Source organism: Salmo salar, chromosome ssa10, assembly GCF_905237065.1.
Source record: "Salmo salar chromosome ssa10, Ssal_v3.1, whole genome shotgun sequence".
Lineage (NCBI taxonomy): Eukaryota > Metazoa > Chordata > Actinopteri > Salmoniformes > Salmonidae > Salmo > Salmo salar.
In genome coordinates, this window is record NC_059451.1 from 102,657,251 (window position 1) to 102,681,105 (window position 23,855).

At 42.1% G+C, this 23,855-nt stretch overlaps 1 long non-coding RNA gene across 1 annotated transcript; it reads left to right on the forward strand.

The window, feature by feature from the left end:
- The first annotated feature begins 201 nt into the window (after positions 1 to 201).
- Positions 202 to 22,031, forward strand: LOC123724506 (uncharacterized). The gene is made up of 3 exons (XR_006757065.1): positions 202 to 388; positions 21,190 to 21,300; positions 21,464 to 22,031. It is a non-coding gene; the product is annotated as an uncharacterized lncRNA (long non-coding RNA).
- The last annotated feature ends 1,824 nt before the right edge of the window (positions 22,032 to 23,855 follow it).

A 23,855-nucleotide genomic window follows, 5' to 3' on the forward strand; every position in this document is an offset into this window, starting at 1 on the left:
AAAATGCGTGGTTCACAAGGGGTGCAAGGGCGAATTGAGTTGATACACACGCGCACTTCAGAGTAGGCGTTCCCTAATGGAATATGCAAGCGTATGCTAGATCGCGCCAATAGGCTCTTGTTAGCTCTTGTTTGGCTCTGCCCACTTACTTGCTTGTTCTTCCCACTATGATTAATTTTCTCCCATTTGAAACAACAGGCTGTGGTCTATCTTGTGTTAGTTATACAAATCTTTGGTCGTGGGAGGGAACCTCCGCTCGCTGGGGCTCGAGCAGGAAGGATGCGCTGCAGGCTTTAGCAGAGACAAGAAAAGTGTAGTTTACAGTTCAAACGGAAGATAAATGACAGCTCATATTGCAGCCTGGACATCTTACATTTGGAATTCGTAGGTGAGTTTAACCTCTGAAAACGACATTGTATGCGTCCTGTCTTTTCCGAGCCGGCGTTGGAGACCACAGCATTTTCCTCAACTTGAACTTTAGGAAGTGGTGACTTGAGAATTAAACAACTTTTGACAAGTTGTCGGTAACCAGCTCGTAACTTGTCAAATGGACAAATAGTTACTTCTTAAATACACAGTTCACGGTGACATTTCGTTTATTGCGTTTACATTGGTGCAGTAGGCTAGTTCGTATGATTTTTGAACGATATTTTGAGCCAATTCATGCAGAGGCATTAGTGGAAACCAAGACTATTCAGGGCAGCTGTGGTTGTACAACTAGATATTTTCTAGTCGCTTCTGGGATAATTTTAGCTAACGCTTTTCATTTTGGTATACCAGAAGTACATTAATTTCCAATGGAACGCTGCGTTTGCCTTGCAGCATTGCGTTGCAGAGGCAGTACGTTCTGTGTGGTGCATACCAGTGGAGACTGCTGAGGACTAGGACAGCGCATAATAATAGCTGGACTAGTTAGGCATCAACTACATGGAAACCATAGCTTTGTTCGAATACTCATACTAACCGTACTATTTGTGACGTGAAATGAGTATATAGTATGGATATAGTTAGGGTGCCAAAAGTTCCCGGATGTCGTACTAAATTCGCCAAAATATAAAGTATACACGCAGAGGACACTATTTCCATACTATTAGGGCCAATAATGCAATTCTTCAGAAAATTGGCGTTTCTTTACAATGCTTTCAGATTTGAAGAAAATGATGGAAAATATGCAAAAAATGAGTTTAAAAATAAGTTACATTACATGTTATGTTGGCTGACAATTTGTTAGCTACTCTATCCTTACAAACCACATAGCATTACAGCAGTATGTACCGGTATGTTAGCTAGTTAACTAACGTTAGAGGATACTTATACATCGACCTTGCCAGGCAGTATATTAACTATCTGCTATCTAACTAACTAATCAACGTTTATTGACTTGATTATTCACATCATTCTTAGCCAAGTGGTATAGTCGTTGTTGAATATGGCCAGTGTCAGTAAATGTCAGCCAAAAAAAAAACGTTATAAATTGTTGCCTGCAGCACAGTTAGTCACCAAAGCTCTGGATAACATGAAAACAGCCTAACCAGCTCTGCTATGGCGAGTCAAATGGTAAGTGAGGTGCGCTCTGAACACTCCAAGTGTGAAAAGCTATACATTTACAATCTGACAACTCTCTGGATTTACAAATATTCAATTTACGAACACACCCGAAATCGTCAAATGTTTAGCTAGTCATTTGTTATGCTAAAAAGCTAGCAAGAGGATGCATAGCAATAGCATCAACTTCCGGTAGACAGGCGAATCTCTAATACGCTCAACTGAAATGATACCGTTCGTTTGCAGTATACTAAAAACAACTATTAGTATATACTCATTAAGTATGTAGTATAAAGCATGTTAGTATGGGTATTTGATACCATTCCACCTATTCCGTTCCACCCATTACCACGAGCCCATTCTCCCCTATTAAAATGACACCAACATCCTGTGGTGCATATGTTGGATTTATCATTTATCGTTGAATTTATCGACAGCGTCATTGCATTTTGGTACACCAGGAGTACATTCATTTCCAATGGAACGCTGCGTTTGCGTTGCAGAGGCAGCTGCAGTGCATTCTGTGGTGCATACCTTGGACTTATCGAACGTATGCGTCAAACTGAATGTGTAGACGGCTTGACAGAAATGGTAGCAGAAGGTATATGTTGAACTTTTGTTGCACACATCCTGGTGATGCTGCGTACTATTTTGCGCAATGACGCTATCAGTGTGATAACCCTTTTCCTAACCTTTAAATTATGACTCCAGTACATAGGTAGGAGGCAGGGGAGCTCCAGTACAGTAGATGGCGGTAATGACCATAATGTTGGATGCAAACGGCCGATAAACCACACAGAAGAAGTGGCGGGGGTAACAACGGTAGTGCAGGTGTTTGGAGGGCGGGAGCAAAGGACACTGTCTACCGGTGTTGCTTCCGCTAGCAAGCAAAGAGGACTCCGGTACAGAGCAGGCAGTGGTGAACACACACCAGTAGTGTCCTTCGCCCCCGCATGTTGGCCACTGTTTTCCCACAGTTCTGTTAACGACAAGGGCAGGTGTTTGGCAGGCGGGAGCGAAGGACACTGTGTGATAGCTTAGCCAGCTAGCCCTAAGGAGGACTCCAGTACACAGTAGGAGGAAGGTGGGGACGACACGTGTGCTAACTAGCAAGTTAGATAGCACAGTGTCGCTAGCACACGGTGTTGCCCCGCCTGCTGTGTTTCCCGGAGTAGCTAGCGGTTTTCTCCGGTACACAGCTTCCGGGAGGCGACACTAGTTAGCACATGGTGTCGCCCCAGCCTGCTGTGCTAGTGGGAGGCGGGAGGGCGACCGGTAGACAGTGTCCTTGGTCCCCACCTGTTGGGCACTTTTTTTCCCCCCCTGCAGTTCTGTTAACGATGGTAAGGGCAGGTGTTCGGCAGGCGGGAGCGAAGGACACTGTCTACCGGTGTCGCTCTCGCTAGTTAGCAAAGAGGACTCTGGTACACAGCAGGCGGTGGCAAAAAACCCTCTAATACTTTATTACCCCTTTGACCAACATTCAAAAGTGTCACACAAGCATGAAGATGTCATGCAGATGCAGGAACATCCCAAATTGTGGGCTGCAGTTGCACACTATTGACTGTAGGTGTGAGGTAGCGTAGTCCAGTGGTTCCCAAACTGTGGAGCGTGGCCACTAGGAGCGGCACGAGAGGTCGGCAAGGAACTGTCTGGCTTTCAACTTACTCCTGAAAGTTGTAATAGTTGAATGTGCAATTTCGAAACTGGGTAGTGCATCAGCAGTTTTCCTAGTCAAGTCAGTCATTTTAGACATTGGAGAGCTATTAATAACATGTCAAATGTCCAGATCAGCTAGCCCAGGTCAGCTAATGTTTTTTAGCCCGTTGATTTTGTTGTAATGTTTGTCACCCAAATATCACATGAACACACATTACAAATGGCAAAAATGTGTGGAATTGCAGGAAATTAGCATTAAAATGGAAAAAAAAGTCTCCATCCCATGGCAAAATGTAGTTGCAGGAAATAAGCTATAAATCTGCAACATTTTCTCTCAGCCATCAAGGGTGGGGTTGTCATGAACTGTGATTGTGCATATAAAAATAGCAATTTTGTATTTTAAATTAAAATGGTAAACAAAATCATCTGTGACGTTAATTTATGCCCACTCGTCACGAACTCGCACACTGTCTAGTCTGCCATTAGGCCCTATTTCCTTATGAATTTTGCCATTTCTTCCTAGAAGCAAGCATTATACCGCACATGACTATATTATTCATTAGTTTATTTGTTAGCAATAAGCTACTGTTTTAAGTTCATACCCAGTTCATCAGGAACATTTTTGTATGGAAAGGTATTTCCGTATAATCGGTTCCACACAGAAATGCAGTTATTTTCCTGTCTCAAGCCTACCAGAGTGAAACGTGGTTTCTGTGCACAGATTCATCGTAACTCTCACGGTCAAGAAACTGTTTCATTCTGTTAATGCTTTCCTTTGTTCATACTTCCCACGTTGTCGTAGCTCCTTGTGTCTTGTCTTGTCTGTGCAATTTGAGTTGTGCGGCAGGAGCGGGCGTGCCTTTGCGCACCGCTATATGTTACTGGGCTGCCGCCATTTGCCGGATCCATTCACTTAACAATTAATGATTGTTGTTTAACGTGTGCCCAATTTTAAACTGTACATGGAAGTGGTCAGGTTTGTTTTAGACGGAATGTATGTAATGTGGTAATTATGAGGAAGCCAGGTCAATTTGTATTAGCCAGATTTTGGTGTTATGTTGCCATACATATTGGTATGTTCCAGGAAGTGTACTTCAGGTGTGTATGTATATATATGGGCTTGTTTTGGCGAGCAATGCAGTTCTGTTTTAGAATTCAAGTGGGGAGGCTGCTTGAGCCAGGTACACACAACCCAACCTGTAAGATCTATGGAGGCTACAAGGTGAGCCTGTTTTAGGCAGTGAGGTTTGTTATTTTGCTTCAGCAGCAAGTATTGTTCACCTGTTTGTCTTGGAAATATAAATTGCCGGCTATCACTATTGAACACTGAAAATAATCCAATTTCTGACATTCCTTCAGGGACCGCATATAGCCTAGATATACTTTGGGTCGGACAGGGGTGTAGGTGGGTCGCGGGTTGAAATGTTTTGTGTATATACCAATAATTTAATTATTATACAGTCAATTCCTTAAAATTAGATACAAGCCAATACTCATCTTTAAAAAGTTGGATGTTTTGAAGCAGTGGGGTTTTATTAATTCCTTTTTTCCCCTTCTTATTTGGTATGAGTGTGTATTGTTCACTGCTCAATTCTTATGGTGTGATGTGATTCACCAGACAGCTGAAATGGTGGGACACAAAGTAAAAATGGCAGGCGAGAAACCAAAGGTTGGCTGGTATGAATCCCAACAGGAAACATCTGGTGTCCGATACAAATGACTGTTTTTATATCTTGTCATTAATATTTCCAACAATATTTATTTTTGCAATTCATCCTTTACAATTGTTCATGCACTGGTGCTTTTGTTTAGGAATACAGCAAATAATTTTACCTGTGCACCTGCCTGGATATATTATTATTATTATTTTTCATTTCTACTTTGTCAAAAGAAGCTTTATCATTACTATAACTTACTGATCGAATCTACAAATAGTTGATCAAATGGATTACACTTATTTCCACAAATATTTCTTAATGGAATTCATCTTTTATGCACTATTTATGAAGCTTTGGTGCTTATGTTTTCTGCACCTTGAGGGTTGATATGCGTATGCTAAAGGGTACGCCCGGCAATGTTCTTTAGAGGTACTTAGGCTGAAAGGTCAGGCGGTTCTAGTGTTAATCTTACAAACAGGGTTGTCAGCTTATTGTATAATTTCTTGAAAAGAGAATGTTGACATTTGACGGTGGGTGGACCGGCAGCCATCTTTGTGATGGTAATTGGAAGTTAAAATTAAAACGTCAATGATGTATCAGCTAAATTGCAGTGGTCTGAAGGGATATGCCCATTATTTGATGTTCCCCAGCAAGAAAACCAAAAGCCACTCAAACAGAAGGGGGAACTAACAAGGAGTCACTGACAACAACCAAAACATAACAGGTGGGGTTCTGAAAGACACTCATGGGGGTATACACTGAAAGTTGACTAGCAAGAACAAGTGGAAAAAGACAACCACTATGAGTGCCCACTAACATGCAAACACGATTAAAATCCACTCCAAACTTAAAGACAGGAAGTAAACCAAAAAGTTTAGTAAAACGAAAACAGGGAAGATAAGACAAAGGATTGTTTTTCTAGAAATGAAATAGGTACGCCAACTAAAGGTCTTGATTCTACACATCTCTCCAGACAAATGGAGCACCGGGCCAGCCACTCTTAAACAGCCCCTGGGCCAGCACAGGTGAAACATCTTCCCACTAATGAGATGGCAACCAGCACAGGTGTAATACATACTGACTAACGAGGTGACACCAATCCTACGCCCTACGTGCTAACGAGCAATACGTGCTAAAGTACAACCTCAAAACATAAATGGATAAACCAAAGCCTGTAACAGAATTCTATTTCTATGAATGAAATGTCACCCACCCTGCATTTAAGAGTATGCTGTTTCTCAACTGATAGCGGGCACAAGACAAACACCTCAAATGATGTAAAATAGGGTCTAAGCTACAACCATTGCAAAAATGTCAAAAATGGTAGTTTATGCATTTTCTAGATAATTGACGGTAAAAGTTTTTTGTAAATGACCATTTTTATTTAAAAAATCATTCAAGAAATTAAATAATTTGTCAACCCTGTTTCTAAGATTTTAAATTATATTGAACTCAACTGTTTATATTTTCCAGTGATGACATGGTATGGTGGGGGTTTGCAAAATGGGTGAACTTTGAGAACCTCAATCTCTTAAATGTTTTGACATTCAGGTCCAAAAAGTTACTTTCTGACCACTTCTATTGTGGGCAAATATGTATGGGAAATTTTGTTCAAAACAAAAAGGGTGTGGTCAAAAAGTGATTGAAATCAAATGAAACGACCAACTATTTCAAGGCTACTCACTCTTAATCCAGGATTCTCTAATGTAACAAAGGAGCTTGCAAGCTTGCCACCTATAGTTAGCAAACCAACTCATAGCTGGAGAAAATGTATTTGGCACAATTATAGTTACAGTGCCTTCAAAGTATTCATACCCCTTGACTTATTCCACATTTTGTAGTGTTACAGCATGAATTCAAAATGGATTCAATATTTTTTCTCACCCATCTACACACAATACCCAATAATGACATTTTTGCAAATGTATTGAAAATGAAATAACACATTTACATAAGTATTCACCCCTGAGTCAATACTTTATAGGACCTTTGGCGGTGATTAGAGCAGTGAGTCTTTTTGGGTAAGTCTCCACACCTGGATTGTACATTATTTGCCCATTTATTCTTTTAAAATTCTTCAAGCTCTGTCTAGTTTGTTGAAAATTGCTAGACAGCCATTTTAAAGTTGCCAAATATTTTCAAGCCGATTTAAGTCAAAACTGTAACTAGGCAACTGTCATCTTGGTAAGCAACTCGTGTAGATTTGGCCTTTTGTTTTAACTGAGCCAGGTTTTTCTGTAGGATTTTGCCTGTGCTTATTGTTTCTTTTTATCCTAAAAAAAAATCCCTAGTCCTTGCTGATGACAGGCATAACCATAGGATGATTTAGCCACCACCATGCTTGAAAATAAGAAGAGTGGTACTCTGATGTGTTGGATTTGCCCCAAACATAACACAACACTTAGTATTCAGGGCAAAAAGTGAATTTCTTTGCCCCATTTTATGCAGTATTGCTTAAGTGACTTGTTGCAAACAGGATGCATGTTTTGGAATACTTTTATTCTGTACAAGCTTCTGTCTTTTCACTCATATAGGTTAGTATTGTGGGGCAACTACAATGTTGTTGATACATTCTTAGTGTTCTCCTCTCACAACCATTCAACTCTGTAACTGTTTGGCCTCATGGTGAAATCTCTGAACAGTTTCCTTCCTGTCCGGCAACTGAAGGACGACGCCTGTATCTTTGTAGTGACTTGGTGCATTAATACAAAATCCAAAGTGTAATTAATAACTTGACCATGATGAAATGTGTAAACAAAAAAAATATCCGTCTACCTGCGAGGTGCTTTTAAAAGCTGGTCATGACACACATCATCAACACAATTGTCCCAGAGACCCACTCCAATTTGCGTACCGCTCCAACAGATCCACAGGCACTTCACACTGCCCGATCCCACCTGGACAAGAGGGGAAATTACTATGTGAGAATGCTGTTCATAGACTACAGCTCACCTTTCAACATGATAGTCCCCTCTAAGTTCTTCACCAATCTATGAACCCTGGGACTGAACTCCTCCCTCTGCAACTGGATCCGTGCTATCTGTCCCAGACCTGCTGTTTTCAACTCTCTAGAGACAGCAGGAGTGGTAGACATACTCTGAATGATCGGCTATGAAACGCCAACTGACATTTACTCCTGAGGTGCTGACCTGTTGCACCCTCGACAACCACTGTGATTATTATTATTTGACCCTGGTGGTCATCTATGAACATTTGAACATCTTGGCCATGTTCTGTTATAATCTCCACCCGGCACAGCCAGAAGAGGACTAGCCACCCCTCATTGCCTGGTTCCTCTCTAGGTTTCTTCCTAGGTTCTGGCCTTTCTAGGCAGTTTTTCCTAGCCAACGTGCTTCTACACCTGCATTGCTTGCTGTTTGGGGTTTTAGGCTGGGTTTCTGTACAGCACTTTGTGACATCAGCTGATGTAAGAAGGGCTTTATAAATACATTTGATTGATCTTGGACATCCTGACAGGCAGGCCCCAGGTGGTGAGGGTAGGCAACAACAATTCTGCCATGCTGATCTTCAACATGGGGGGCCCTCAGGGGTGTGTGCTTAGTCCCCTCCTGTACTCCCTGTTGACCCACAACTGCGTGGTCACACACGACTCCAACACCAAGTTTGCTCACGACACGACGGTGGTTGGCCTGATCACCGACTACGATGAGTCAGCCTACAGGGAGGAGATCAGAGACTTAGCAGTGTGGTGCCAGGACAACAACCTGTCCCTCAACATCAGTAAGAGCAAGGAGCAGATAGTGGACTATAGGAGAAAGAGGGGAGAGCCAGCCCCCATCCACATCGACAGGGCTGTTGTGGAGCGGGTCGAGAGCTTTAAGTTCCTTGGTGTCCACATCACTAACGACTTAACATGGTCCCCACACACACCCGCACAGTCGTGAAGAGGGTACGGCAGTTCCTCTTCCACACTCAGGAGGCTAAAAAGATTTGGCATGGGCACCTTGGATCCTCAAAGTTCTAGAGCTACATCATCGAGAGCATCTTGACTGACTGCATCACCGTTTGGTGTGGCAAACTCACTGTCCTTGACCGAAAAGAGCTATAAAGGGTGGTGCGGACAGCCCAGTACATCACTCGGGCCGAGCTCCCTGCCATCCAGGACCTCTATATCAGGCGGTGTCAGATGAAGGCCCGAAGAATTGCCAGAGTCCAGCCGCCCAAGCCATAGACTGTTCAGTCTGCTACTGTCCGGCAAATGGTACCGGCGCTTCGGCTCTCTGACCAACAGGCTCCGAGACAGCTTCTACCCCCAAGTCATAAGACTGCTAAATAGCCAAACTGACAAATAGTAAATTAATGGTACCCAACCTATCTGCACTGACTCTTTCTTGCACTGACCCTACGCAAACTCACTAGACTGTATATACAAGCCATATACTCACATTCTACATTGAAACTCCCACACAAAACACACACACACACACACACACACACACACACACACACACACACACACACACACACACACAAGCATACCGACACAACACAAATACACATACTCATAATTTGCTGCTGTTCTTTATTTTACGCTTATCTATCCTGATGCCTAGTCACTTTACCCTGCCATCATGTACATATCTACCTCAAATACCTTGTACTTCTGCACATTGATCTGGTACTGGTACTCCCTGTATATAGCTCCAAATTGATCTGGTACTGGTACTCCCTGTATATAGCTCCGCATTGATCTGGTACTCCCTGTATATAGCTCCGCATTGATCTGGTACTGGTACTCCCTGTATATAGCTCCGCATTGATCTGGTACTGGTACTCCCTGTATATAGCTCCGCATTGATCTGGTACTCCCTGTATATAGCTCCGCATTGATCTGGTACTCCCTGTATATAGCTCCGCATTGATCTGGTACTCCCTGTATATAGCTCCGCATTGATCTGGTACTGGTACTCCCTGTATATAGCTCCATTCTTGTGTATTTCTCTCTTCTTTTTTTTTTACTAATAGATTATAAGATATGAGAACAGAAAAACAGTACAACCCCAACCCCTCATTCCTCCCATCCATCCATCCAAACCCTCCCTCCCTCCCATCCATCCAAACCCTCCCTCCCTCCCATCCATCCATCCAAACCCTCCCTCCCATCCATCCAAACCCTCCCTCCCTCCGTTCCATCCATCCAAACCGTCTGTCCATCCATCCATACATCCATCCATCCAAACCCACCCCTCCCTCCAATCCGCCCACCCACCAAGGGATCATACAAGGATAGCACTAGAACAGACATGATTGCTTACCAAAATATCCATGTTACACTAAGTAAAAGAACAGGCTCTCCACGTATTGTATTAATGGGGACCAGGTTAAGTCTAACTTTTGTCGGGACCAATGCACAGTGTACCTAACCTTCTCCAGAAGCAGAGATGACATCCACCTCCTTAACCCACTGCATAAAGGAGGGCGGCTTTGCAGCCTTCCAGTGAAAGAGGACAAGGCGGCGAGCTAGCAGCGAGACAAAGGCTATTGCATTCGCCTGATGCGTGGTAGCATTCTGGTCTAGGGGAAGTATCCCAAAAATGGCAGTGAACGGGTTGGGGCTAACAGTTATATTACACATGTGAGAGTGCCTCAAAAATGGGGTCCCAGAAGCCACTCAAAGATTGGCATAACCAAAACGTGTCCCAAAGTTGCTGGACTCTAGTGGCATCTCAAACACTTGGGGTCAACATTTTGATATTTTTGCCAATCTGTCATTTGAGTAATGGAGACTGAAAACTTTGAACTGAATGAGCCCATGCCTTAGCAAAATGATGAGGTGTGGATACTCTTAATACTATATTGCTATATATCATCGGCTAGCTCGCCACCCATGTCTTGCTCCCATGCAGATTTTGTATTTGCCAAGGAAGGCGGATTAATGTTCCGTATTATGTAATATGGAGATTGTGCCTTTCTGATACGGGTTAAGATCTAAGCACCTCTCGACTGGACACTTAGCGGGCTCGAGTGGAAATGAAGAGATGTTTTTTTGGCAAAGCTGCGAGTTTGCAGGTATCTAATAAAGTGCGTATTGGGAATATTATGGTCAACCCTCAGAGTATCGAATGAGACGTGTTAACAAATAGGTCACAAAAAGCACTAGACCATTACTATGCCAGAACTGGAATGCCGTGTCAATCTACGATGCTGGGAAGAGATGATTAGATGTTAATGGAGAAAAGCAGCTTGCTTGTTTAAGGCTAAAGTGATTTTGGAATTAGGACCAGATTTTAAGGGATTCAAAATATGGGTGCCTAGGTTCATGAGCAATGGGGAGCACAAGAGCTAGACAGGAGAAGTTGGAAGGCTTTACTGTAACTCCATGATGGACCATCCTTGTTTTCAAATGTAGAAACCCAATAAACACATTTGGATATATTTGCTGACCAGTAGTAGTGTAAAAAATTTGGAAGGCCCAGCCTGACTGCGGGCTTAGGTCTCTCTAGATATACAGTACCAGTCAAACGTTTGGACACACCTACTCATTCAAGGCTTTTTCTTTAATTTTGCTATTTTCTACATTGTAGAATAATAGTGAAGACGTCAGAAATATGAAATAGCACATATGGAATCATGTAGTAACCAAAAAAGTGTTAAGAGTCTCAAATATATGTTGATTTGTTTAAAAGTAGCTACCCTTTGCCTTGACAACTTTGCACACACTTGGCATTCTCTCAACCAACTTCATCTGGAAAAAAACAAGGATGGTCCAACTGGGCCATCATGGAGTTACAGTAAAGCCTTCCAACAGTCTTGAAGGAGTTCCCACATATGCTGAGCACTTGTTGGCTGCTTTCCTTTACTCTGCGGTCCAACTCGTCCCAAACCATCTCAATTGGGTTGAGGTCGAGTGACTGTGGAGGCCAGGTTATCTGTTGCAGCACTCCAACACTCTCCTGCTTGGTCAAATAGCCCTTACACAGGCTGGAGGTGTGTTGGGTCATTGTCCTGTTTAAAAAGAAATGATAGTCCCACTAAGCGCAAACCAGATGGAATGGTGTATTGCTGCAGAATGCTGTGGTAGCCATGCTGGATAAGTGTGCCTTTAATTCAAAATAAATCACAGACTGTGTCACCAGCCAAGCACCGTCACACCTCCTCCTCCACGCTTCACGGTGGGAACCACACATGCAGAGATAATCCGTTCACCTAATCTGCATCTCTCACAAAGACATGGCGGTTGGAACCAAAAATCTCAAATTTGGACTAATCAGAACAAAGGACAGATTTCCACCGGTCTAAAGTCCATTGCCCATGTTTCTTGGCCCAAGCAAGTCTCTTCTTCTTATTGGTGTCCTTTAGTAGTGGTGTCCTTGCAGAAATTCGGCCATGAAGGACTGATTCACACAGTTCTTTGAACAGTTGATGTTGAGATGTGTCTGTTACTTGAACTCTGAAGCATTTATTTGGGCTGCAATTTCTGAGGCTGGTAACTCGAATTAACTTATCCTCTGCAGCAGAGGTAACTCTGGGTTTTCCTTACCTGTGACGGTCCTCATGAGAGCCAGTTTCATCATAGCGCTTGATGGTTTTTGTGACTGCACTTGAAACTTTCAAAGTTCTTGAAATGTTCTGCGTTGACTGACCTTCATGTCTTAAAGTAATGATGAATTCTCATTTGTCTTTGCTTATTTGAGCTGTTCTTGCCATTATATGGACTTAGCCCTATTTGGTAAAAGACCATCTTCTGTATACCGCCCTACCTTGTCACAACACAACTGATTGGCTCAAACGCATTAAGAAGGAAAGAAATTCCACAAATTAAATTTGAACAATGCACACCTGTGAATTAAAAGGTGGCTACCTCATGAAGGTGGCTGAGAGAATGCCAAGAGTGTGCAAAACTGTCAAGGCAAAGGGTGGCTACTTTGAAGAATCTGACATATTCAATATACTTTGATTTGTTTAACACTTATTTTTGGTTACTACATTATTTCATAGTTTTGATGTCTTCACTATTATTCTACAATGTAGAAAATAGTAAAAATAAAGAAAAGCCCTTGATGACTAGGTGTCCAAACTTTTGACTGGTATTGTACCTTTACATTTACATTTTAGTCATTTAGCAGACGCTCTTATCCAGAGCGACTTACAGTAGTGAATGCATACATTTCATTTCATGCATTATTTTTTTTTTTTTTGTACTGGCCCCCCGTGGGAACAATCCTTTCTCCTTCATGGATTGTACTTATTCCAAATGAAGTTGGAAAAGTACCTGTCCAGTTGTTTGAACATTGACTTTGGCAACAACAAAAAAATGGAATAATTTGGAATAAGTACAAAATCCCTAGGTAGTACAGTCATCTTATCAGAATTGTGACCTGCTAATAAAATGGCAATAGACGACCACCTTTATAAAATCCTGCTAAGTGTGCTCCTGGAGTGTTTTTGAAGTTATGTTTAAACACACCCTAAATGAGCGTGTGACCTTTATCCCCAAATAAGTAAATACCTGATGCTCCACCTTAAATGAGAAATTGGCATACCCAATTCCTTCTGCTAACTGATTAATGGGGAGGGGCACACTTTTTGTTAGGTTAAACTTATAACCAGAGAATATCCCAAAACCTTGTAGCATGTCCAAGAGATAGGGTATACACTCCAGGGTTAGAGATGTATAAAAGAAGATCGTCTGCATATAAGGACACCTTGTGAGTTATGTCGCCCCTTAGTATTCCCTTAATCCTCTCCTCCGTGCGCAGGGCCGATAGCAAGAGGCTCAATAGCCATAACAAATAGGAAAGGGGATAAACAGAAACCCTGCCTGGCCCTCTTGTGGAGGGTGAAATAGCTGGAGGTAATGTTGTTGGTGTGAACAGAAGCCACTGGGGACAAGTACAAAATCTTAATCCAGGAAAGGAATGATGGGCCAAACCCAAATCTCTAGTACTGTAAATAGTTATTCCCTCAACCCGGTCGAAAGCCTTCTCAGCATCAAGAGAGCTGACGACCTCTGGCTGTAGAGTTGGATGGGCAGAATAAAGAACATCAAGAGAGCTGACGACCTCTGGCTGTAGAGTTGGGTGGGCAGAATAAAGAACATCAAGAGAGCTGACGACCTCTGGCTGTAGAGTTGGATGGGCAGAATAAAGAACATCAAGAGAGCTGACGACCTCTGGCTGTAGAGTTGGGTGGGCAGAATAAAGAACATCAAGAGAGCTGACGACCTCTGGCTGTAGAGTTGGATGGGCAGAATAAAGAACATCAAGAGCGCTGACGACCTCTGGCTGTAGAGTTGGATGGGCAGAATAAAGAACATCAAGAGAGCTGACGACCTCTGGCTGTAGAGTTGGATGGGCAGAATAAAGAACATCAAGAGAGCTGACGACCTCTGGCTGTAGAGTTGGGTGGGCAGAATAAAGAACATCAAGAGAGCTGACGACCTCTGGCTGTAGAGTTGGGTGGGCAGAATAAAGAACATCAAGAGAGCTGACGACCTCTGGCTGTAGAGTTGGGTGGGCAGAATAAAGAACATCAAGAGAGCTGACGACCTCTGGCTGTAGAGTTGGATGGGCAGAATAAAGAACATCAAGAGAGCTGACGACCTCTGGCTGTAGAGTTGGATGGGCAGAATAAAGAACATCAAGAGAGCTGACGACCTCTGGCTGTAGAGTTGGGTGGGCAGAATAAAGAACATCAAGAGAGCTGACGACCTCTGGCTGTAGAGTTGGGTGGGCAGAATAAAGAACATCAAGAGAGCTGACGACCTCTGGCTGTAGAGTTGGATGGGCAGAATAAAGAACATCAAGAGAGCTGACGACCTCTGGCTGTAGAGTTGGGTGGGCAGAATAAAGAACATCAAGAGAGCTGACGACCTCTGGCTGTAGAGTTGGGTGGGCAGAATAAAGAACATCAAGAGAGCTGACGACCTCTGGCTGTAGAGTTGGGTGGGCAGAATAAAGAACATCAAGAGAGCTGACGACCTCTGGCTGTAGAGTTGGGTGGGCAGAATAAAGAACATCAAGAGAGCTGACGACCTCTGGCTGTAGAGTTGGGTGGGCAGAATAAAGAACATCAAGAGAGCTGACGACCTCTGGCTGTAGAGTTGGGTGGGCAGAATAAAGAACTTTTAAATAGCCGCCGCATATTATGGAAAGATTACCTACCTGAGATAAATCTGGGTTGGTCAGAGTTAATTACATTTGGCATCACTGTTTCTAAACGGCGTGAGAGGACCTTAGTGAGAATTTTATAATTGCAGCACAAAAGGCTTATAGGGCGGTATGAGCCAAAGTTTAGGGGATTCTTGTCCTTTTTAAGCAAAACTGATATAGTCGTCTGGGGCAGTTTCTGACTAGGAAGGATTTCATTGTACATTGAGCTGAGGATGGGGGATAGTTTAGAAGAGAATGCTTTATAGAATTCAGTAGGCAAGCCATCAGGCCCAGGAGCTTTACCACTCTGCATGGACTGGATTGCCAGAGTTGCTTCATCACTTATTGAGGCATCCATGTAAGTTTGTTCATCTGAATTGGGACAGGGAATGTTCAGATTGTCTAGAAATGTATGCATACGAGATGTGTCAGGAAGAGCCTCTGAGAAGTAAAGAGCAGGGTAGAATTGCTTTAAATTGATTGTTGACTGGTAGAAGTTGTATTTTATTCCTTGTTATCATTTTTTTAAACTGTATTGTTGGGAAGCAAGCATTTCATGGTAAAGTCTACACCAGTTGTATTCGGCGCATGTGACAAATAACATTTGATTTAGTTGAATCTGTGCTTGAAATTCACTACTCGATTGAGGGCCCTTACAATTATCGATATATGTGGGGTACAGAGATTGGGTCATCATACAAACCCATGTTAACCACTATTATTGAACACAGAATGAGTCCATGTACCTTTTTTATTATAGGATTTGTTAAGCACATTTTTACTCATTAACTTATTTAGGCTTGCCATAACAAAGGGGTTGAATACTCAAGACATTTCAGCTTAACATTTTCTATTAATACATTTTGTTTTATTCTGCAAACAAAATTCCACTTTGAGTTTATGAGGTATTGTGTGTAGATCAGTGACGCAAAATCTAAATTTAATACATTTTTAATTCGGGCTGTAACGACAAAATGTCAAAAAAGGAAGGGGGTGTGAATACATTCTGAAGGCACTGTATAAGATATTTAGCTGGTGAACATTTAGTAGTGAATTTCTAGTGTAACTTTATAACCTCTCTTGTGCTGCTCAACAGTCACATCATGAAACTTCAGTTTGCTCTTTGTAAGCAAACATACCATGTGACTGGCTCAATTTAAAAAAAAAAAAAAATGTTTTAAAAGGGACGGTATTGAAAATCATACTGTCGGTATTTCAAAATACCCCGGTATAGAGAGCAATAGTAATTGCGTCTTTTTGTAGGCCGTAACTTCGCTATGGTTTGTTTGCCAAAATCTATGGGGATAATTTTTTTGGGGGGGTGGGTTTGATAAACCTCAGAAGTAAGTTCTGTGGTAACACAGCCTTCTGAGATCTTATATTTTGTTCTATGAGATAATGTTAATCAGCTAATGTTACTTTTTGTGAATTTGGAAGCATTTATGTGTTATTCATAAAGGTCATGTTAACTGACTGATATTTCATAGAACAACATGTATAAGATCTCCTAAGCCTGTGCTAACCTCAAACCTTAATTTCGACATTGATCCCAATACCCAATTCTTTCCCCATTCATTTCCCCCATAGGAATGGCTGAACGAACCAGAGGTAACTCATTTCTGTTTTTTAGGACAACAAGTTGGCGAGCTCTATATGGTATAACGCCCAAGCCTACTCCGGGGTGCTAATAATTATGTCAATGCCATTTGTCTTCATTTTCTAAATAAAAATTGTAAACTTAAGTTTACAAAAATACAATTGGTCCTGCAATGTTGAAAATCCAAGAACAAGGTGTGGTGACCATTTAAAAAAAAATATATTTCAACATACACTACATGGCCTTCAAATGAGTGGATTTGGCTATTTCCACCACACCCGTTGCTGACACGTGTTTAAAATCGAGCACACAGCCTTCATAGACATACATTGGCAGTAGAATGGCCCGTACTGAATAGCTCAGAGACTTTCAACGTGGCACCGTCATAGGATGCCACCTTTCCAACAAGTCAGGTCTTCCAACATCTAGTGGAAAGCCTTCCAAGAAGAGTGGAGGCTGTTATAGCAGCACAGGGGGACCAACTCCATATTAATGCCCATGATTTTGGAATGAGATGTTTGACAAGCAGGTGTCAACATACTTTTGCCCATTTTAGAAGAAATAGGGAGTTATTTAAGAAAAGTGGACTGGTGTCAATATATTTGGGTGCAAATATATCTTACTCACACCTGGTTGTAACACATACCTTCCACACACTCCCCCTCCCCGCTGCTCCCCCTTTGGACATTTCCTCCCCCTCAACAGACCATTACCCTGCTCACACCCCAATGGACATTTTATATTTAGAATTACCACAGTTGTAAATATGTTTTTATAATTGTTTTTGTTTCATTCACACCTGCACTGTTGGAGCTTAAGTATGTTACTGTATACTGAAACTACATCTGCATGTGGCTAAATAAAAATCTAATCTTCCTGGCTTACAACTAGACTAAATTAATGGCTTTTCTATCAGTTTCTCATGGAATGCAGCCTGTTGGATGATGACTCTCTAAAGGTCAACATTGAGAGACGTTATGATAATTGTATGATTATACAGGTAGAAGTGTATTCTGACTCCATTATAGGTCAGATACTGATCTGGTATTGACAAATGAAAACCTGTGTTTTCAGTCACACTCAGTGGGTTTTAACATGCCTTATATAGAATAGGCCTTTTGTTTTTCAAAGCGAAAGGAGACTCAGGAAGGTCACTCAGTTTGGAATGGGGCAGGGTCTGATTCCATGGGAGAACGACCAAACGAATGAGTGCTTGTTTGTTCAAAGCAAAACTAACTCTCTAGCTCGCTTTGTCTCTCTCTCTCATGTGATGAATGCCAAGTTAACTCCATTTAGCTTTTTCATTGAGAAAAAAACCCACTTCTCTCTTGGCCTGGGAAAGTCTGTCTTTGATTTACCTCCTCGTATCTTTGTTATGGTTACAAATATGATTATCCCAGATGTGGCATGTGTACAAGGGCTCTCTGGGAGCGAAGAAATGGATGATAACAAAGTTCTGAGTGTTTTCCTTCTGCCGGTCCGTACCAGGAGGTCAGCCCAGGGGAACATGGATAACAGAGATCTGTCGATTGCTGCAACTGCATCCCACTGGATCGGTTTACCATTCTGATATACTGTACGGTGTACACAATCAAGTTTTATCTTGAGAAATGATGTGTGTGTGAGAGAGAATTTGTGATTCTGAGAATGAGGGTTTGGCGAGTGTGTGCGTGTGAGAGTGAGCCTGTTGGTATGTTTTCTAAGAAAATGTGTGTGTAATTGTGTCTGTTCTCTTAAGTGTGATAGTGTACAGTGCCTTCAGAAAGTATGCATAACCCATGACTTATTCCACATTGGGTTACAGCTTGAATTCAAAATTGATTATATATATTTTTCTCACCCATCTACACACAATACCCCATAATGACAAAATGAAAACATGTTTTTCAATTTTTTTTGCAAATTTATTGAAAATGAAATATAGAAATAACCATTTACATAAGTATTCACACCCCTGAGTCAATACATGTTGGAATCACCTTTGCCAGCGATTTATAGCTGTGAGTCTTTCTGGGTAAGTCTCTAAGAGCTATGCACACCTGGATTGTACAATATTTGTTCATTATTCTTTTAAAGATTCTTCAAGTTGGTTGATGAACATTGTTAGACAGCCATTTTCAAGTCTTGGCTTAGATTTTCAAGCTGGTTTAAGTCAAAACTGTAACAAGGCCACTCAAGAACATTGAATGTTGTCTTGGTAAGCAACTCCAGTGTATATTTGGCCTTGTGTTTTAGGTTGTTGTCCTGCTGAAAGGTGAGTTTGTATCCCATTGTCTGTTGGAAAACAGACTGAACCAGGTTAGTCCTCTAGTATTTTGCCTGTGCTTAGCTCGATTCTGTTTATTTTTATCAACAACAAAAAAACTCCCAAGTCCTTGCAACTGACAAGTATACACATGACATGATGCAGCCTCCACCATGCTTGAAAATATGAAGAGTGATGTGTTGTGCTGGATTTGCCCCGAACATAACACTTTGTATTTAGGATATAAAGTTAATTTCTTTGCCACATTTCTTGCAGTTTTACTTTTGTTGCAAACATGATGCATGTTTTGGAATATTCTTTCTGTACCAGCTTCCTTTTCCACTCTGTCATTTAGGTTAGTATTGTAGAGTAATTACTATGTTATTGATCCATCCTCAGTTTTCTCATATCACAACTATTAAAATCTAACTGTTTTAAAGTCAGGTGCCCTTGGTGAGGCATTGGAAAACCTCCCTGGTCTTTGGTTGAAATTCACTGCTCGACGGACGGACCTTACAGACAATTGTATGTGTGGGGTACAGAGATTAGGTAAATATTAAAAATCATGTTAAATACTATTATTGCAAACCGAGTGAGACCATGCAACTTATGTGACTTGTTAAGCAAATGTTTTATTCTGAACTTATTTAGGCTTGCCATAACAAAAGGGTTGAATATGTATTAACTCAAGACATTTCAGCTTTTCATTTTTAAATAATTTGTGAACATTTCAAGACATAATTCCACTTTGACATTATGGGGTATTGTGTGTAAGCTAGTGTCACATCTCAATTGAATCCATTTTAAATTCAGGCTGTAAAACAACAAAATGTGGAAAAGGTCAGGGGGTGTAAATAGTTTCTGAAGCCCTCTGGGGTGCTGGGTTGTGTGACAGCAGCAGGCAGACACTGTGTTCCGGACAGACTTGAGGGTCGCGCCCTTACAGCGCTCACACAATCACAGGCCAAATAATTTACCGGCTCACTTAACCACAGCCAGCCACCCACCCACCCAGCCTGCATGCCTTTGCCTTGCCAGACAGACTGATTGACACTGAGGAGGAACATGAGAGTGAGTCACCCACATAATGAATCTCCATACATCTCCCTGGCTAGACAGAGGGGGAGGGGAGGGGGTGTGACAGTGAGTGAGATAATTAGATGGTATTCTCTTCTGCTGTGTGTGTGTGAGGGAAGATGCATGGGATTGAAAGAGCAGGTATGTCCTGTGGTGTTTGATGAGGGGAATGATGAAGGGGAGGTAGAGACGTAGGCCTAGAAAGAAACAGCAATAGGTTACACACAGTGAAACAGCAGGGATCTACAGCTGCAGTCTATTGGACAATGGATAGCTGTTATGATCTGGCTGGTCTACTACTACTACTTGGCAGTTGATGTCAGTCTGGATGTTTAGGCTCTTTGAATTGAATGTACAAATTGAAGTTCACATAAAGTACGTACTGTTTATGTAGTGTGTGTGTGTGTATAAGGAATATTTGTGTTATGTATACAGGGACACATTATTTGTAGATTTGTTCAGTTTCTTACCAGAGATGTTTATTAATTTGTTGCAAAATGTAAAAACATGTTCCATATGTTATCTTCCAGCTCGACCAACATGTTGCATTTGGTGTTGACAGGTGACAACCAGGGCTTTCGCTTTAGAAGTAGACTCAGTGAGATGACATAGCTGCACGATGTAAACCACAGTAGTGGGTCAATTTCCTCAACAACTAAGAGCGTTGAAGTGCGAGGCTAACTTCTCCAATGTTTTGCTCCCGTAGCTATCCCGTTGTAGCAGCGTGAAGCCCACCCATGCACATGTGCAAATACTCTGTGTGACGGCAAAGTTTTGCATCGCGCTCATCTCAATATCTGCAGTGCTGTTCATGGCAACATCTTGCTGAGTCTCCTTTAATGAAAATATTGATGCTTTTATTTTCACCCTGGATATACACTAGAAATCTGCTAAATGATGACAACAAATAACCATGTGGAATCCCCTGCTCAGTGGAGCCTCTTGCTGTATTGGATGGCTAAATTGATTTTAACCTCGGGGCATTTACATCTAAAATGACCCATGGGGTGGGGGACTGACGACCAACCTGTGTTGCTTGGCGGGGTGGAAAACATGGTTTCCGTGTGGGGATGCGGGGGGTTGCACGGAGACATTTTGGGTCTCTGGCCAACCTGTCCAAATTGGGTGTCACTTAAAAGCTAAGAGTCTACATCAACTACAAAGGCACCCACTCCATTAACGTAATCTTGATAGCAGTGTGGGATGCCCGCTACAGGTTCACAAAATGGTGGATGTCTGGTCATACGGCCAAGAGAGCAATGTTTTAAGAGTTATTTTGGGTCCAAACTGCTGCAGAAGACCCTCGATTTACCACCGCCAGCTGTCCTGCCAGGTACCACAATGCCAAGTCCTCATGTTTTACTGGGAGATTCCCCCTTCATGAGAACCTCATGCGCCCTTATCCAGGTACTGTATGTTGATAATAGGATGTTGGAATTCATTTCACTTTTTCTGTTTCTAATTTCCCTTTTTTACTGCATACATGTGTGCACCTCTATATGAGAAATGGCATTTTATCAAGGCTTATATCTGACATACAGTATATTCTCTTGTTACCTCTCATTCACAGCTGTCCATCTCAATGAACCTGGGCGTACCTACAACTACCGCCACTCTCGTTGTCGGATAGTCATAGAGAATGCATTCGGCATGATGGCTGCAAGGATGAGTTCTTGGTTGCCCAATCAAGTGTACCCCTGAAAACGCTAAGGACATTGTGAAGCCATGTGGCCCTCTACAACTACCTGTCCTCCACGGATGAAGCTGATGAGCCAAACGCAAGATACATGCCCCCCGCTTTTGCTGACACGCCCCAACTACCAACCTGGAGAGTGGAGGGGGGTTGTGGCAGGGGACAACAATCTCCAAGATCCAGGGAGATGCTCTCGAGCCAGGGCGTCACAGCTTGCAAGTGAAACAAGCTCAGGGACTTCTTCCTCTACCCCCCGGATGTGTGCCATGGCAAGAAGACATGGTTAGGTGAGGACAACTCAACGTGAGCCAGCAAATCATGCAGAATAGGCCTTTGTTTGGACTGCACACACACACACACACGTGATGGACGCTCAGTTCTTTGTGTGCACTGTGAACCAAAATGTAGAGTCTTAATTTTGTTGATTAAATGAAACCTGATTCTATGACATCTTAGTGTGCAGTAATTTAGATAAGCTTGAACTAGGCCTGTTGCAGTGACCGTATCACCGCCACACCGGCAGTCATGACCACAGTAAAATTCCATGTGACTGTTGATTCACGGTAATATCCTCTTATGCACTCTGGACATGCATTGGTAGTACTCAACTCGATCGCAATCAACAGGTCTCTAATGGCCTGGTACTCTATTGTCCCTCTAATCACTGACATCAATGCAAATACAATCTAAAATCACATCAAACACGTACCATCAAAACAGTAACTATGTTCTTTTAAAACTCACCTCACTGTAATTGATCAATTTGAAGAAAGAAGTTCAACAAAAGGTTGAAACTGAGTGGAATACATGTACATGGTTGTTGTAGATGTTGTTTCAAAGCAAACCTAACACAATAAAATGGGCAGCGCTTTCTAAGGCGATGATTAATTCAAAATACCCATTCACATGTTAGGGCTTATGCATACACAAAGTTGAGGAGAAGTAGAGATCAGGGTTGGGTTATAAAAAAAATATCTGAAACTTTGAACATCCCACGGAGAATCCATTATTAAAAAATGGAAATAATATGGCACCACAACAAACCTGCCAAGAGAGGGCCGCCCACAAAAACTCACGGACCAGGCAAGGAGGGCATTAATCAGAGTGGCAACAAAGAGACCAACGATAACCCTGAAGGATCTGCAAAGCTCCAGAGGGAATTGGAGTATCTGTCCATAGGACCACCTTAAGCCATACACTCCACAGAGCTGGGCTTTACGGAAGAGTGGCCAGAAAAAGCCATTGCCTAAAGAAAAAAATTGGTGTTAGCCAAAAGGAATGTGGGAGACTCCCCAAACATATGGAAGAAAATACTCTGGTCAGATGAGACTAAAATGTAGATTTTTGGCCATCAAGGAAAATGCTATGTCTGGCGCAAACCCAACACCTCATATCACCCCGAGAATACCATCCCCACACAAAGTTCTTGAGAGAAACCTGTTTGTCTTCCAGAGATTTGAGACTGGGATGGAGGTTCACCTTCCAGCAGGACAATGACCCTAAGCATACTGCTAAAGCAACATTCGAGTCATTTAAGGAGAAACATTTAAACGTCTCGGAATGGCCTAGTCAAAGCCCAGACCTCAATCCAATTGAGAATCTGTGGTATGACTTAAAGATTGCTGTACACCAGTTTGTTTCACAGTTACATTTTATTTTTTTGCATCTTCAAAGTGATAGGCATGTTGTAATTCCAGGTTGTAAGGCAACAAAATAGGAAAAATGCCAAGGGGGTGAATACTTTCGCAAGCCACTGTAGCCTACCGCATATTATTTCATACCGATTTAAGATGTCGTTGGTACATAAATTACAGTAATCTTCTTTGAGTGTGGACTATTATTATGCATACTGGATGGACTGGTTCTTATGCTATGCTTCAAACTTTATGTTCATGAGTCTGGGAGAGAACATACAGGCCAAGGCGATGGTGTTGGTTTATTAATTGTGTAGGGCAGTTTACAGAGTTGGCCTACAATTTATAGTGAATTTGTATTTGATTTTGAATAGTCTAGTAATAGGGCACTTTTTTTTCAGAATTAATAGGCTGAAACATTACCTTAGCTACAGAATATCTCACCACTGTCCATTTCCATCTATTCCCCTCTCTCCTTCGTTCCTTTCTCGAGCGCACGAAGAGAGGAGCTGTCAACAGTTTAATGAAATATGTTTAGTTGTGAAAACGTATTACTATCGACGTTCCCGAACAGTTTTCACTTGGTTTCCCATATTAAACACTGGGTAGTTGCAGGAACAGGGTTGGAGAGCCCA